At 36.9% G+C, this 12,443-nt stretch overlaps 1 protein-coding gene and 1 pseudogene across 1 annotated transcript in view; one reads left to right on the top strand and one right to left on the bottom strand.

The window, feature by feature from the left end:
* NECAB1 (N-terminal EF-hand calcium binding protein 1) overlaps positions 1-12,443 on the bottom strand; it is a 203,585-nt gene that overhangs the window by 138,431 nt on the left and 52,711 nt on the right. The window lies entirely within an intron of this gene.
* LOC114039293 overlaps positions 1-12,443 on the top strand; it is a 42,412-nt pseudogene that overhangs the window by 15,609 nt on the left and 14,360 nt on the right.

Genomic DNA, 12,443 nt, shown 5'->3' on the forward strand with positions numbered 1-12,443 from the left:
GTCAGGACCAAGTGAATTTATGTATTCATGACCATCAGCTACCAGAAAATTGTCCTTACCTACAGACTTTTCACTTAACTGGACTTGTCAAGTGACTTAACTGCAAATGTCAAAATCCACTCAAAGTTGGAAAGAGCATAATCATACAAATTAAAAGAAGAAAGGATGCTTTCACTGAAAAGTAAAAAAAGAGAGAGAGGTTTGGGGAACATGTTACATATTCATTTTTGTGATGAAAAAAAATTCATGCATAGCTCCAAATCTGGTGGGTATCATAAATCTTTCATCTTAATAAGATTTCTGAAATTGGATTCTGTGAGCCTCGGACAAACATTGGTTTACTTTTGAGAGCACTATCTTTGTCATCAGGCAGACAGCATGATGATGGCAAGGGGAAATGTGCCAGGAAATTGATCAATTTAGTGTTGGGAGACAGCTTTTGGAGGGGTAAATGAATTCTTGCTTTTTTGAGACAGTTTTCCCACTGAAATCCCTTACTCACTTTCCTGAGATAGACAGATGGAAGAGAGGGAGACTTCAGGAAGTTAGTACTGACTGCAGTTGTTAAAAAGAGCAGACATTGTGAAAGTTGGATATCAGAACAGGGCACTGTATTCATTATTATTCTTAAGATTCAGATAATTATGAGGTACCATTTTAATCATTTTCCCACCCACTTCCCTGATCTGCTATCAGCAAATGGATCAGAAAAATAAAATTTTGGATTGAATGGAGGCAAGGAACAGAGGGTAGTGCTTGTATTTTTTGTTCTTTAAAACATTAGACATTGGTATACACATTGTACATCACCTCATTTTCAGCCCAGTTTGTGAGGATTTTGAGAGGACTGGTTATAGAATCACGGAATTTTATAATAAAAAGGAACTTTAGAGGTTTCCTAATCTGACAGGTAAAAATTTTATCATCTTCTTAAGAAAAGCACCATATTAATTAAAATATGAATAAATGAATGAATGTAAGGGCTAACATAAAGATACTATATATAGTGGAAAGGTGCTGGACTTGAAGTCAGACCCAGGTTCAAAATCCCAGCTTGCTACTGGTACTTGAATAAGTCACTTAACATTTTTAGACCTCAGTTTCTTCATTTATTTTTTAAATAGTATTTTACTTTTCCCAGTTACATGTCAAGACAATTTTTAGCATTAATTTTTATAAAATTTTGAGTTCCTATTTTTTCTCCCTCTCTCCCTCCCCTCCCCCTTCCTAAAATGGTAGGCAATTTGAAATAGATTATACATATGCTATCATGTAAAACATATTTCTTTATTAACCACAGTTGTGAAAGAAAAACAGATCAAAAGAAAAAAACATGAAAAAATAAAGTAAGTGAAAAAAATATACTTTGATTTGCATTCAGAGTCCATTGGTTCTTTATGTGGATGTGGATAGCATTTCCCTTTGGGGGTCCTTTGTATTTGTCTTGGATCATTGTGTTGCTGAGAAGAGCTGAGTCATTCATAGTTGATCATCACACAATGTTGTTAATATTGTGCACAATGTTTTCCTGGTTCTGCTCATTTCACTTTGCATCAGTTCATACATGTCTTTCCAGGTTTTTCTGAAATCTGCCTGTTCATCATTTCATATTGCACAATAGTGTCCCATTACATTCCTATACCACAGTTTGTTCAGCCATTCCCCAATTGATGGGAATCTCCTCAGTTTCCAATATTTTGCCACCACAAAAAGGGCTATCATAAATATTTTTTGCACACGTAAGTGCTTTTCCCTTTTTTATGATCTCTTTGGGATACAGATCTAGTGGTGGTATTGCTGGATCAAAAGGTGTGTACAATTTGGTTACCCTTTGGGCATAGCTCCAAATTTCTTACTAGAATGGTTGGATCTGTTCACAACTCTGCTAATAGTGCATTTATGTCTCAATTTTCCCACATCTTCTCCAACATTTATCATTTTCCTTTTTTGTCATATTAGCCAATCTGATAAGTGTAAGGTGGTACCTCAGAGTTGTTTCATTTGCATTTCTCTAATCAAAAGTGACTTAGAGCATTTTTTTCATATACCTATAGATAGATTTGATTTCTTCATCTGAAAACTGCCTATTCATATTCTTTGACCATTTATTAATTGAGGAATAACTTGTATCCTTATAAATTTGACTCAGTTCTCCATATATTTGAGAAACAAGGCCTTTATCAGAGATACTTGCTGTAAAGATTATTTCCCAGCTTTCTGCTTTCCTTCTAATCTTGGTTGCATTGGTTTTGTTTTGTGTGCAAAAACTTTTTTAATTTAATATAATCAAAATGATCTGTTTTACATTTCATAATGCTCTCTATCTCTTGTTTCACCATGAGTTCTTCCCTTCTCCATAGATCTGACAGGTAGACTCTCCTTCCTCTTCTAATTTGCTTATGGTGTCACCCTTTATGTCTAAATCATGTATCAATTTTGACCTTATCTTAGTATATGGTGTCAGATGTTGACCTATACTTAGTTTGTGTTCTATTGTTTTCCAGTTTTCCCAGCAGTTTTTGTCAAACAGTGAATTATTATCCTAAAGGCTGGGGTCTTTGGGTTTATCAAATACTAGGTTACTATGGTCATTTACTACTGTGTCTTGTGTACATAATCTATTCCACTGATCCACCACTCTTTCTTAGCCAGTGCCAGGTAAGTTTTGCTGATTACTGCTTTATAATAGAGTCACTTAGCATCTCTAGACCTAGTTTCTTCATTTAAAAAATTGAAAGTCTAAATTCCAAAGGACTCATGATGGAAAATGCTATCCACATCCAGAGAAATAACTGATGGAGTCTGAATGCAGATCAAACCATACTATTTTCACTTTATTTTTTTCTTGTTTTTTCCCTTTTGATTTATTTCTTCTTTCACAATATGACCAATATGGAAATACGTTTGACAAGTTGCATATATATATGTATATATATACATATATAAACAGTATCAAATTACTTATTTTTTATAGAAGGGGAGGGGAAAATTTGGAACTCAAAAATTTTTTAAATGAATGTTAAAAATTTTCTTTACATGTAATTGGAAAAATAAAATACTGTTAAAAATTAGGTGTCCATAGCTTTTAAGATCCTTTCTAGATCTACATATAGTATCCTATCACATATAATGATGATTATGGATTACATTTCTATATCATTTTAAGTGTTGAAAAGTACTATACATGTTATCTCATTTGAACCTCACAAAAACTCTTTGAGGTCTATAATAGCAACTTACGTTTCTGTAGTCTTTTAAGAGTCATAAGATGCTTTCCTCCCAATAACCCTTCACATTAGGTAGAAGACATAATGAAAAGTTCCAGAATGTTTTCTTCTACTATCACATAATAAGAATTATAGCTAACATTTGCATAGTGCTTACTATGTGCCAGGCAGTGTGCTAAGTGCTTTACAATTATTGTCTTATTTGATCTTTAGAAAACCCTGAGAACTAGGAGCCATTTCCATTTTACAGTTGAGGAAACTGAGGCAGGGTGAGGTTAAGTGACTTGCCCAGCATCACATAGCTCATAAATGTCCAAGGCCAGGTATGATCTCAAATCTTCCTGATTCCAGGCGCAGCACTCTATCCACTGTGCCACCTAGTTGCCCCCAGGGTCAAGTATTATTGTCCCCTTATTACAGATAAGGGATTTAAAGCCAACTGGCAATCATAGTCACATTTGAGGGGATGCCAGATCTGGGACTCAAATCCTAACTGAAAAAAGTTCAACGTTCTTTTTACTATATCACACTGCCTACCTCTGTATGTGTTTAAATTGATCATTTTCTTTCCTCAATTATGGTGTCCAGGACTGAAGACATGCCTCCAGATGTGTTTTGACCAGGTAAGCATGTAACAAGTCTATCACCTTATTTTCAAAGTATGAATCTCCAAAAATCATATTAGCTTTTTTGGGTGACACATCATTGGGCTTGAGGTCCACTTTTAATCCCAGATCTTTTTGAGACAGTCTGCAGTCAAGTAATGTCCTCTCCCCATCTAATAGTTGCATATTAACTCATTTTAACCTAAGTGAAAAATTTGGCATTTATCTCTATTAAATTTCTTCTTAGATTCAGCCAATGATTCATCCTATAAATCTTTGTTGATCTGACACTGTCATCTAGAGTGCTAACTATCCCTCTCATCTTTGCATTGTCTACCAATCTAAAGAGTATGCCACTTGTGTTTTTATCCATGTTGTTGATAAAAGTTAGTATAGTACTCAACACAGATCTCTGTGGCACTTCACTGGACACCTCCTTCCAAACTAATACCACCTAGCTACCTTTTGAGTGAATCTATTTAAACTGTTGTGAATACATTTAATCAACCCACCTAGCCAACATCTTTATATTTTTCTCCTGCAAGAATAGTATCATATATTTTGTCAAAAGTTTTTCTAAGGAAGTAAACTGTAGGCCAATACTCCCTTGATCTTCCAGTTTGGAAATGGGATTAACAAAGGAAATAGGGTCAGGCTGTTCTTGATGAAACCATACAGCTTCTGTGAGCACTCCTTCTATATCTAGAAGTTCACTAACTATCCCTTTCATAATCCATTCTAGATTTTTCCAATTAAGCGAAGTCAAGTTAATTGACTTTTAATTTACATAACTTTTTCTTCTCTTTAAAAAAATTAGGACATTTGATCTTCATAGGTCTTACTGTACCTATCCCATTCTCCACAATTTTTTTTTCAATTCCAGTAAAGGTGGCTTAATGATATATAGCAGTGATATCCATTATTTATCTGAGTGTTTCCTGGACTCAAGATTCCATTACCCATTTTTGTGTCTTTGCGTATGTTGCTTTCTCATGTTTGGAATGCATTCCTTCCTCACCTCAACCTCTTAGAATCCTTAAATTCATTCAAGGTTCAGCTCAGGTACCAAATCCTCTACGGAGCTTTTCCTCAGACTAAGGCAAAATAGGGCGGTGGAAAGAGCAGCCGTAGAACCTGTATTCACATTTGTTATTTACAATCTGTGTGACGTTGGTCAAATTATTTTGGCTCCCTGGATCTCTGTTGCCTCATGTGTAACACTGGAGTAGATGACCTTTGAGGCCCCTTTCAGCTCTGACTATGATTCCCCCAAATCCTCCAAAACAGCTGCCAATGCTATCTCCTTACTCAATTTTCTTGCATTTATGTATTTGTTTACAAGTTGGATTCATAAGAGAAGGTAAGCTCCCTGAGGGCAATGACTGTTTTGTCTTTGTCTTTGTATCACCTGCAATAGCACAGTATGAAATTTTTGAATGTTTTACTCATTGTAAACACTAGTGTTAATAACAAAGTAAACCTTACTGTAAAGTCTAAGAGGCAGTGTGGAGTAATGGAGAGAGAGATGGCCTTGGACCCAGGAAGATGGAGTTTCAAGTTGCATCTCTAACATGCATGGACTGTGTGATTCTGTCACTCAGTGTCTTAGTCACTAACAACTCTATAAATTGTAAAGAAAGTGCCAATCTTCACTAGTTTTCTATATTGGTGAAATCACAGGTCTTATCCTGAGGTAGATGCTAATGCACAGTGCAACTGTATGTCAAGCATTGGCTTTAGGGCAAGCTCCTATAATACCTTATCAGTTTATTCCATTCTATCAGGCTTTTACTGAGAGTCATCATGTTTCAGGAGACATGAGCAGCCATATAAAATTACCTAGATAAAGTGATAGCTCATGAAAGCCTCTGTCCCTGTCTAATGTTCTCTTCATTCCCACTGCAATTTGTTAGTGTATATAATGAGAAAAGTAATAATGAGATTTTACTATATATCAATAAGTTCTAAATCTTCATTTTAGGATTACCTCCTTTTCAAATTAGCAAAAGAAAAGAAAAATATGTTAAGCTAGAAAGAATCTGAGTTTCATTTCAATTAGGAAAAATGCTAAAATTTCCTAATGTATTTCTTGAAGGATAAAATTGAATAAGCATATCTGGATTTGAATTGTGTTACAAAAACTTAGAACCACTATATAAAGCAGCAGCAAGTTATATTATCAGAGTCTCTGTTCTTATCCTTGTGATGATCTCTTTATTCCTTCTACAATTCGTTTTGTATGCAACGCCTAAGGATAATTACAAAAAACTAAAATTAGATGTTTTCCTAAGTGAACTGGTACCAGAAACATAGCCTGTCTAGTACCCCTATCGACTAAAATGGGCCATCTCCCTCTCTGAACCCTTTCCACCCCTAAAACATAAAGCAATTTTGACTGGCTACAGAGATGCATCTTTGGTTTCTAGGTAAAGGCATAGCTAAGAACTACAACTGCGATTTTTTAAAAAAGGTTGAGGAGTTTAAGTGGCTAAAAGAGATATGGATTTCAGAATTTCAACAGGGAAAAGAAAAAACCTCAAGGAATTTAGAATGAGAAAATTTGATGCTTTGTACTGGAGCTTTGTTCCCACCATTCTCTACTCTAAATGTCGCAAGCTCGTGGGAATCCAGAATGAGAAAGGATTTGACAGATCAACCAGTAAGTTCCAATTCCTTATTTTATAGAGGAGGAATCTGAGGCCCAGAGGTTTTTTTTTTGTGTTGTTTTGTTTTTTTGTTTTGCTAGGCAATGGGGTTAAGGGGGGGGTCACACAGGTAGTAAGTGTTACACGTCTGAGGCCAGATTTGAGCATCCTGACTCCAGTGTCAGTGCTCTATCCACTGTGCCACCTAGCTGCCCCACCCCTTTATTTATTTATTTATTTATTTATTTATTTATTTATTTATTTATTTATTTATTGGCCCAGAGGTTTTAAAGCGACTTGCCCAACATTACAAGATGGCGGCACCAGGACTAGAATTCAGACCTCCTCATTCCAGGCCTACTGCTCTTTTCACTGTGCTACAACATTCTATGAGTCATCTTCCTATTTGGGAGAAAGTTCCTGGTGGCTAACTTTAGATGATTCATTTTCCAGCTCACTCTTTAAGCTTCTTTATCTGTTCTGGCCCACTTGTTCTCTGGTCTGCTCTGATATGCCAGGCTACACAATTCTTGTGGGAATTTTCAGAGCCTGAAAGACTTTGTATGCTCATGCAATGTTACTAATCCTTTACATAACATGCAGTTTGGAGGAGCAGACAATTTATCTGGCAAGTGTGCGGAGACATTAGCATTAAAGAGGAAGGAAATAAATCTATGAAAATCCTTTTTTTTCCTTAGTAAAGCAACTTAAAATTCATGGTGGGTCATTTTGGCACTCCCTTGCTCCCTCCTTTGTACCCCTGTGCCTGCTACATAATAATGAATTCTTTTCCTCCTCATTTTCTTCTTCTTCTTCCTTCTCCTCATCTTTCTCCTCCTCCTTTTCATCTTCCTCCTCCTTTTCCTTCTTTCTTCTTCATAGCTTACAAACCATTTGTAACATATGGCCTTCTGGGAATGGCATTTGAACCCAGTACTTCCTGATTCACCCTCCAGAATACCAGGCTGCCTCTGTATTGTTTACAGTGTAATATAATTATCTTTTCCTTCTGTGATTTCCAGTACACTAAGTTAAGGCGATATAGGTCTTAGTCCCTTTGCATATAGCTTCAGAGAGTTCTTGATCTTTTTTAAAGGCAGATTGTTTTACCTCAGTGTTGTAACAGTGACTAAAATGATCAAGCAAAGGATATCTGGCTGATGCCGAATCAATGCGTACTGAGTTTGAACTTGTCATGATTGAAATTTGTTTAAAAACAATTGTTGGCATGCATCTTAGTCAATGTTTTCTTAATAAAAACAAAATACATCTTTACCAGAAAAGTGCATGTTGGAAAATATAGTGAAATTAGTAAGTATTTTAAGGCACGACGAACTTAGTAAATTTAAATTATAGCTAAATTTAAAACAAAAATAAAACAGAAAAAAATTTCAGTCTTAAGTAATGGTCTATTGGGTGGCTACATATAGTCAAGTTTCCTATCTTTATTCTTTAGAAATTAAATATTTGTAAGGTGTGGTCATAATAGAGGCTAGTTGTACACTTGATAAATATTGCTGTAGCAATGTTGCCTACAACAGGCTCATTTCCCTGCTTTGAACAACCTACAGAAAAGCAGGGTGTCAATTAATTAACCAATGGAAGTATCAGTCCAATTGTTTTTCAGTCATGTCCAATTCTTCATGAACCTATTTGGGGTTTTCTTGCCAAAGAGACTGGAGTGGTTTATCATTTTCTCCTTTAGCTCATTTTACAGATGAGAAGCTGAGGCAAACAGGATTAAGTGACTTGCTCAGGGTAACTAAACTATTAAGTGTCTGAGGTCAGTTGTGAACTCAAGATGATTAGTCTTCCTGATTCCAGGCTCAGCACTGTGTCCACTGAACCACCTAGCTGCCCAAGAGACATATACAGTAGAGCAAAATTTTGACCACGAGGTGGTACTACCTTCAAGCTGCCATCCAACTAACTGTGAAATGGTATTCTATTAACATGCACTGGCTTTCTCAAAGGCCATGATATCCCCACTGCTCCCTAGCATATGGTTAGCCTACAAACCTCTTCTACCACTTCCAGGCTCATTGAGTTTATGGTATAAGAATGAGTGGATTAAAAAATTTTAGCTTAGGGGAAAATAAATGGAATATCACTTTGAAATCTGAAAATTATGAAAGTCTTGATATGGTTCTCCCCAATAACTCTACCCTCCCCCAACTCTTACCTTGCATTTGGGAACTCTTCTGCTGTCATCAAATAACCATATTTATAAGATAGAGACATTAGCTTTTTAGTGGTTAAATGATTTATCAAGCTCAATAAAGTGAATAACTGTGAATGAAATCGTCACATAGTAAAACTGCAAAGAAAGTACTTTGCCCAATATTCCTTCCAGCCAATCCATCTGTCTACAATCACTATTCTTGTGGCAAGGAGAAAAGTACAAGGGAAGGAGTTGCAAAGTAGGAGCTTAGCGGGATCTACTAAGCAAATAATTTGAGGTAATAGGGGGAAGAAGCAAGGAGCTAGGATGTGTTTTCAAGGCCATTCTCATCATTGGCTAAAATTTCATGGCAACTATCAATCTGATTTCTCCCAGCTCATAGGTCCTAAATGGCAACACTGGTCTTTTTTTTTTTTTAAATCACAACAGTACTTGGGACATTCTCTGCTTTGAATCTCTTCCACTGTTCCCCAGTCACTGTAGCTCTCTTGAGTATGTCCTAATTCATCCTTCATTGCACCCATCTTGGGTTACAGCCACAGTGGCAGCTGCACCAAGCAGCGAGATGGCGGAAACCAAGCAGCCAGCAGGCCTGTTCCATCTGTGGTATGGAAAAGATGGATTGAAATGGAAGACTGGAAATTTCAAGGGCAGAAGGAAAAACAAGCCTGGGCTTATTCAGGATCTGCATATCTACATACAGTTTTCCCTTTCTTAATTGGAGTGTGTATCTTTGATGTCTTCCCACCAGCCCTTCTCAGAGAGAAAAGGGTTAGTGGAAGCCCCTCTTAAAATAGTTTTCTTTTTTTGTTTGTTTGTTTTTTATTAAAGAGAGCCACCATCTTGTATGCTGTGAAAAACTCCAAGAATCCCATTGAGGGAGGGGCTTGGGACTTGGAGCCACAGATGATTCCACCTATATAGAGAAAGGGAATAATAGTTCATGAATTAAAAAACAAACATCCTGCCATGATGATTGCATTTTCCACTTTCATGACAGTAAAGTAACTGCTCTTTTCTATTTCTTTTTCAACTGCCTAGGGTAATTTCCAGCACTCTTAAGGGTAAGATAATTTCTCCTGCAATTTCAATGTTTAAGTTGAAAGCTGTTTGTAATAAGAAGCCCCAAAAAGCACCAGAAATCAGTAGCCTGGCATCTGAGCAGACATTGTGATAAATAGGAATGAGTGAGGCATTATAAAATACATAAATGAGGAATTATAAAAAGGCTTAATGCTTTTGGATGGCACACGTTCATCATTGGCTGATTCTATGCTATTTCAAATGCAAGGTAAAGTTGGTAGGTGGGTTTTCCACAATTTCTTCAAGGTTTTATAATAAAATGTCAAAGGCCATGGCAAGACCATTTCTCTTTAACCTTTGTGTTATATTACATTGAGGCTAGAGTGAAAGTAATTATATATCATTTTGTAATAATTAAGGATATGCTACTTATTGTTCACTTAGCTCAGGGTAATTTCTGCTTCTTATAGTTTGGAATGCGTCAGAGGCATTCCAGGCAATCCTGTGATATCTCAGCAACCCAAAGGAAGACTAAAGTACTGTTTCACTGGTGGTCAGAAATTATTTTGAGAATATATTAATTAAAAGTTAAAAGCATCCCCAGTGGCATTTTCTGAAGAAACTCACACTGCAGGGAGGAATGATTGACTGATTATGGGCACCTCTGGGAAGTTTGTCTTGGAGCTGTTGGCAGACTGTGGTCCAATGTTTATGCATAAAGAAAGGTTTGTAAGTGCAATTCTCTTCTGTTATTTTAATAAGCTACGAAAGGTAGAAAAATATGGTAGAAAGATGCTTGGGTTTGGAATCAGAAGTCCTGAATTTAAAATCTTGGCTCTGAGGCTCACTAGCAGTATAACCATAAATGAGGCATCAAGGCAGTATGAAGAAAACAGAGTGCAGGCCTCACAGTTAGGAAAAGCTCAGTTCAAATCTTGCCTCACTTACTAGCTATGTGACCCCTGGGTAAATCACTTATCTTCTATCAGACTCAGTTTCCCATCTGTAAAATGGGCATAATAATAGCACCTATTTCACAGGATTGTTTAGAGGAGAAAACAAGATAATATATCTACAGCACTTTGCAAAGCTTAAAGCGCTATGTAATTGTTAGTTAAAATTATTATTGCTATACCTCTCTGTGGCTTGGCATCCTGATCTGTAATGTCTAAAGCTTTTTAGGTAGTATCAGAATTAGGATTTGAAACCTGATCTTCTAACCCCAGAGCCAATGTTTTATTTCCTAGAACTGATTGGGTCTGGGTTTCATTCCCAAAGTCACTACCTTCATCTACTTATCATCTTGACCTCCACTTACTCTCACAAGTGTGACTGCCTTTCTTACTTTATTGGGATTGCTTTAAGTCCAGAAAAACCTGCTTATATGAACATATTTATTGTCTATGTACCATCAAAAGATTAGCAGTAGTAGCATATAGCACTTTAAGGTTTAAAAGAGATAATAATGGATTTTATCACATTTGATCTGAAAAAGATCCCTGATAATGCAAAGGAAAACAACATTGAAGGACTTCTGATCAATGCAATATACACTTATGACATTAAAGAACTGATGGTCAGCATACCTCCCACCTCTCAAAAATAGATGGATTATTTTACACTAGAACATCCCTTCACCCTTCTAGCTCCAACCTGATTGGTCAGTTCCTCCCATAGCTTCCATTTTAAGGAAGATACCAAGACAGCCATGTTCACTCTATTCCTCTCTGGTCTCTGCTTTTGACTCTCTGGTCTTCTTTCTTCACTATTCCTCAGCAGCCCTCCCACCCTGGAAGATTCCTCTTCTCTTGCCTTGTAGCCCCTTCCTCTGATTGGTCAATTCCTTCTAACATCTCTATTTTAAGGAATTTCCCAGTCCAGCCATATCCACTCCTTCATTCCTGTTCGGGCCGCACTCCCAAGTCTCCAGACCTCTTTTTCCACCATGGGTACCTGGGTACTTTCTTCTCTTCACACCTCTGTCTTTTTTGCTATGTTTTCTTCCCCCATCAGGACATTTTATTGATATATTTTGTTCTTATATAATTTTCATTTCCAAATGCAACCATTCTTCCTTCCTTGGCCAGAGAGCCAACCTTTGTAATAAAGAATAATAAAAGGGCAGGGGGTGATGTGTGTGTATGGGGGGGGGGGTGGAAAGTCCAGCAAAAGACCATCATGATCAGTTGCATCTAACATTATATACAATGTTTTATATTCAGTTTCTTACCTCTGCAGGAAAGGAGAGAGGTGCATTTTCTCATCTCTTCTTTGGGCTGAGCTATCATTATAATTACATAGTAATTAATTTCATTTGGAAGCTTCTAGAAGTAGTGTGACATTGTAAAAGGGAGAGAGTTACAGGCATGGGGGACAACCAGCGAAAATGCCCAATCAAGAGATGGAGTGTCTCCTGTGAAGAATAGCCAGGAGGCCAATGTCATTGGATCCCAGTGTATGGGGAATAGGGAGGGAGTAAGGTATAAGAAGACTAGATAGGTAGGAAGGGGCTCGGTAGTGAGGAGTTTTAAAAACCAATCAGAATATTTTATATTTGATGCTGGAGGTGATAGAGAGCCAAAGTAGTTTATTGAATTGGTGGGGGGGGGCGGAGATGGAGAATATGTGACATGAACAGACTGTACTTTAGGAAGATCAATTTGACAGTTGTGGAGGATGGATCAGAGTGGAACGAGATTTAAGGCAGCAATATTAACCATCAGGTTATTACAATAGTCCAGGTATAAGGTGATAAGAGCCT

Source organism: Vombatus ursinus, unplaced genomic scaffold (assembly GCF_900497805.2).
Source record: "Vombatus ursinus unplaced genomic scaffold, bare-nosed wombat genome assembly UNPS02011767.1, whole genome shotgun sequence".
Classification (NCBI taxonomy): Eukaryota; Metazoa; Chordata; class Mammalia; order Diprotodontia; family Vombatidae; genus Vombatus; species Vombatus ursinus.